This window comes from Silene latifolia, chromosome X (assembly GCF_048544455.1).
Source record: "Silene latifolia isolate original U9 population chromosome X, ASM4854445v1, whole genome shotgun sequence".
Classification (NCBI taxonomy): Eukaryota; Viridiplantae; Streptophyta; class Magnoliopsida; order Caryophyllales; family Caryophyllaceae; genus Silene; species Silene latifolia.
In genome coordinates this window covers 193,074,437-193,080,436 of record NC_133537.1, presented here as the reverse complement: position 1 = coordinate 193,080,436, position 6,000 = coordinate 193,074,437, and positions in this window count along the sequence as shown.

Below are 6,000 nucleotides of genomic sequence, written 5' to 3'. Positions count from 1 at the left end.
AGTTTAGAATGAAGTAAGAGTGAAAAAGAAATGACGAAATATGTTTTTATAACCTTCTCGTGTTGCTATCAAAACCCAGCAAAACAACCCGCAGAACCAACTTACTCGATTGAGTAAGTCACTTACTCGATCGAGTGTCACACTTACTCGATCGATTACCCATCAGCATAACTCTGTTTCGTAAACCAAACATACTCACTCGACAGAGTAAGCCCCACTCGATAGAGTACCCAAAGACATAGAAAAACGTAGTATTACAGTCTTCCCTCCTTAAAAAGAACTTCGTCCCCGAAGTTCAACCCAACCTATAACACATGAACTCTTATTACCAAATCGACCAACTATGCTACCTCCACAACATGGCTCACGATATCGTATCCACCACATTATAGTCTCTCGACACTAACTTCATACACTTCCAAATACCATCCATAAATGCCGCTAGCTTCATCACACTAACATATTATCCACTAGAAAATCCAATATCAAGACACCCATAAACAACAAACAAAATGTTACATTCTACCACCCTAAAAAAGAACTTCGTCCTCGAAGATTACTCACACTCATAAACATCACCATACAAGTCAACACTATCGGACTCATAAACATCATCATCCAACTGTCAACACTATCGAATTATTCTCCATTTCCTAAACATCGCACTACTACAAGCACGGCTATGACCTTTAAAAAAATCACCACGCCAACTCTTCAACATTACCGCAAAACAACATACTCCTCTATACACGTGCTTATCTCCATAATCACAATTCACGATCCACAATTGTTACACACACTCTCACTAGATCCTCAAGCTCTCCCTTTATTACCACAACTCATCCACAACTTAACGTGATACTAATTTCAAACATCCTATACTCACTGTCTCAATAAAAGATTATGAACCACATACAACTTCCAGATCAGTACAACACATGTTCCAGAAATCACTTGCCATTACTATGTCAACCAATGCCTCCTCGAAAAGAAGATCACAAGTACTCCAACAACCTCTCGCAACTACGTCCCATTAACAGGATATCACTATACCATGACAACAACAGAAACATATACAACTCTCTTACGTATCATACTCTACCCTCACTCCCAAGCTAAAGCTGGTAAGAAACATCAATAAACAAAATAATCGTGTATTTGTCCAAACCGAAACTCGGAGGAAGCAGCAATAAATAAAGCAACAATCTATGTATAACTGGTATATACTTTCGAAAACCTGTATCGTAATCATCCCTCCTACTCCACCACAACTGATGACAGCATCGCAACACCGCCACCAACAGCCGCACCGCAGCACGAAAATACCCACATCACAACACGAAGTACCGTGCCCAGATCACCACCCGAGGCACAACAGCCATATCGATAGTCATCGCAACTTATACAATTCCCATAAACACTGACTCAGTATAACTTTTCGGACAAGAAAACTACTCAAAACCGCTTTACTAGATCATAATGCAGCATATTACATGGAATAAATAGATAACAACCTCATGAATATCATCCATACCTTTTCACGGAATAAACTGTAATAGTACGGTTTTCATATGTTGGTACTCGGCCGAGTATGGCCTACTCGGTCGAGTATAGTGTGTCGTGTTTCCTGGATTGGCTACTTCCCAGGAACACTCGGCCGAGTATGTGGAATACTCGACCGAGTAGAGAGTACTCGACTGAGGATACTCTATACTCGACCGAGTATCCGGTCCATCGAGTGTTATTTCCGCGGTTTGATTTGGAAATGATTAGAGTTATATAAAAACGTAAATCAGTTTGTAATTACACTTTTACAAAACCTAATCACTCAACGACGCTCCAATCCTCTCCAAATCTCTCCCTAAATTGTGTGTGCTAGCAAGTGCATTCATTCCTTTGTTTCGTCATCGGTAAGTCCTTGTTTCTATAATTCATTGATTCATGTGTTAGGTTTTGGCTTTAATTATGATTTGGGGGAAAATGGGATTTTGCATATAGTAATTGTTGTTATGTGATTGTTGTTAGGTAAGGACTTCGTAGAGGAGCCATTCTAGACTGTTTGCTTGTGTTCTTGCTATTGTGCTAAGGTAGGGTTGCCCTACTCAATTCCTGTTTAATTGATTTAAGTTTGTATTGTGACTGTGGTAATTGTTGTTGTGATTATCTGTTGTTGTTGGAGTATTGGAGTTAGTGGTGGTGTTGTGGTGATTGATGATGATATTGGTTCGCGAGGTGTGTCCTCGGCTGAGTGGAGTCACTTGCGGGAGTGGCTTCCCGCCCTAGTTTCTCCCTCTGTGGAACCCGCCACGGGAGGGGATGTGCACATTTATGGGACAGGGTTATCGCTCGTTGATGAGCGGGGTTTAGGTCGGGATTGGCTGCGGTCCCCAACTGGCGGTGAGGATTACCTGTTGCGATGGGTAATCTGGCAGGGCTACACACCTTGGTGTGTAGTCAGTGATTGTGTGTGATCGGGAGGCGAGGTGGATGTTGAACAGCTGGTTACCTTGTTGTACTTGTCTGATTAATTATTCAGTAACTGACCCCATTGTTGTTTTGTAAAATCAGCGGTGACCCATTCGGGGATAGTGAGCAGATTGTGACAGGTTCTGCAGTCGTGTAGCTTTGGGGAAGTTTTGGGGAGTCATCACACAAGTTTAGCTTCCACTATCAAGAGTTTTAGTTGGTTTTCATAGTTGTGGATTTTATAATAGTACTTTGTTTTGGGGATTTCTTTGAGACGATGTAAACTTTACTCTTTCGTACTTTAAAAATAGTGTTTTGGATTGTTGCTTTTGATATACGAACCTCGGACAACCGAGATGGTAATAGCATTTCATGCTAGGGTATTCCTTGGTAAGGTACCTTGGTATGAGGGGGTGTTACATAAACATATATCATGAATACACATACAAGTATAACTAGACATGCCAGATCACTCAAATTATTACATTTTGAATATCATTCCATTAGGTTACCGTACCGAACATATATGACAGAACATTCAGATAACAACTTTATAACTATCACACCATACCACTTCTCGTAAGGTCAGAACCTCACACAAACATTTATGCACATCATAGACCCGTAATCACATCCAACTAATCCATCCTGATCACGTAAGTTACCACTTGATAAAGGTTATCGCTTGCCCGAGTTTAACTCGCACGCCCTTCATAGCACATTCTCCCATTCGCATCACTATCACCTCCTCCTGACAAATGTAACCATGCCATTAATACTCAACTACTAGTAACTGCCTCCAACACCCACTTCTCATTCACTCTCACAACCATACATATCAATCCGGCCGCAACAAAATCAACCTCTTTAGAATGGCTATCTTTCCTACTTATCATCACCCTTAACCACTAGTGACAACACCAGAACACCACCATCGTTCGTATAACAAATCTCTTACACCTACCTCTAAATACCACGGTTCCTTTCCCATATTCGGTTAACATCCCAAATATCGAACGTCAAATCCATCAACAAAATTTACCTGAACATTCATTCCAATTCTGTCTTTAATTGTATCGTCACCTAACTCACCACCAATATCTCATACCATGCAAATAGTCTACCAACTTTTTACTCCTCTCAATTCCCCGAAACTCATGACTAACATGTCGTCCTGAAATTCCTATATAATCATTAACTCACACCCTCATGATAGTATCATACATCTCGACGATTCCTTATTTCTATATCACATAACTCCAATCAACATTCTCCTAGTTTACTCCCCTTATTCTTTTCTTTTTACACTCGACAAAATCAATTAACAATTCAACTCCTTATTTCTTCTACCTAACTCTTTAGTGCTCTGGTTACCTTCACATTGCTCCAAAACTCAAACCCCTTTATTTCATATCAGTATCATCTCACTCTTTCTTACAATGGATCCTCTCTCATCATGCTATCACTCACACTTGTCACCAATCCGTCCACACAAGCAAAGTTTACTCTCCATTTTTTTTTCTGGAAACCAAAACTCATCTTATACCGTTAATTGCCAAAGAAATCACATACTAGTTTCACCTCTTGATGATACAAATTCCCAAACTCGGCCACTACCTACACATCGCTGTATAACTTAATTTCACTATACACCATTCATTTCTATACCTCTATAACGACCTTTCATCACATATATCCTTAACCAACATACTCCTAACCATATCCCTCCACAAATCCTTACACATTCCAATTTGCCACTATTCGTATCCCTCATCTCATCCTTTTCATTCTCACGTTCCTTACACTTACATCACCCCTTGCCCATATACACTTACCTCATATTACCCAAACTCGCAATCGTATCCGTCACCAAACATGCTCCATTGCTCAATAAACTCATCAATCTTCCCATCCCTTTTTCCACTATCCAACACAACCACATATAACTCATGACCTCCCTACCAAACTCATACCCATCATAAGGTGTTACTTATTATATCATAAGATCTGGTAAGTTACGTATCAGAACCAACACATACGTAAAACAATGCATAAAGAAACAAAAGTACACCTTTGAATTAAACATGATATGCGACGAGGTAAAAAGATAAGCATATAACCCAAAACAGGGGTCACTAGATCGAGTACAGCCTACTCGATCGAGTAGGTGAAGGTCAGAAGCTGTAACACCCCCATTTATCCAGGAGCTTTTAGCTAGACATTCCCAAATAAATAGAACTGTTACCATCTCGGTTTCCCGAGGTAGTGAATAACAAAGTCCAACTTACCAAAGTACTTAATATTAAAACCTTAATGATTACATGTTTATTACAACTTAACCAACTAAAAATTAATATAAAAACATTTACAATTCGCAGCGAAAATAAGTAAAGTGATTAAATATTCTATGTGGTCTAGACTTCTAGGTAGATTGGCCAAGTCTCACGCATTCCCATAAGCTCCCAAGTCAGCTAATCTTTAGTACCTGTCAAATCTGCTCCCCATTAAGGTTCACCACAGGTGTTCACGAATACACTGTCAACCACGAGGTTGAGTAGGAATAACTAAACAACAACAATAAATGAATACGAGACAATATTAAATGCAAATGCAATGCATACTCATGATCAATCCTCTGACGCTCCCGTTCATCCCGCCAATCTCTGGCCGGGGTAGTCTCATCATCCCAACCGAAGTTGAGGTAGTCTCTGTTGGAAATCATATTTTGAATATCACATATTTTATTTAAAGTTTTAGTCATAAAAACTTAAGGATCTAATGCATGCAAGTCATATAAATAAGTGTAGAAGAAAACCGGTTCCTTACATGTGAATATTTCGGATATTTTGGGCACAAGTGAAGTCTCCTACCTCACTTGTTCTTGAGCTTTCCATATGTTAGGATGATCCTCCAAAGACCTCAAGTATAGAAGCCACTCCTCTTGATTGCACCCAAGATTATCCCTTATCCCCACTAAATAATATTAACTAGATATTAAGTTTAGTAGTTTACCTTAAAATTGATTACTAATACTCATATATTACATTAATAATATTAGTAATGTGATTGAACAATTTGGATCATCATTTCTCAAGTTTTTAAGAAAGATGGAAGAGAAAAGAGGAAAGATGCATAAGTAAATGATTCATGTGAATGAATAATAATAAGAGAATAAAATTCTCTAAATATTGATGGAGGGTGGACGGTTGGAGTGGTCCAATATAGGGCATCTTACTTTCTCCTTTTTGTCTTCACAAGAAATAGATGTGTAAGATGTGTAAGAGTAGGTGTAAGACTAGTTGTAGGTAGGCATCATTATGTCATTTTATCAAATAAAATAAAACAACCATAACCCACTAACACACCCTCCATTTTCGGTCCATATACATAAAATGGACTACCATTTTATTTTGTCAATTTGTCATTTGTCACACAATATGTCACATGTAGTATGATACATGTTATTAATTAATTTAATGCATATTTATCACATAAATATCATTTCATGAATTAATTAAATTACATACAACAATT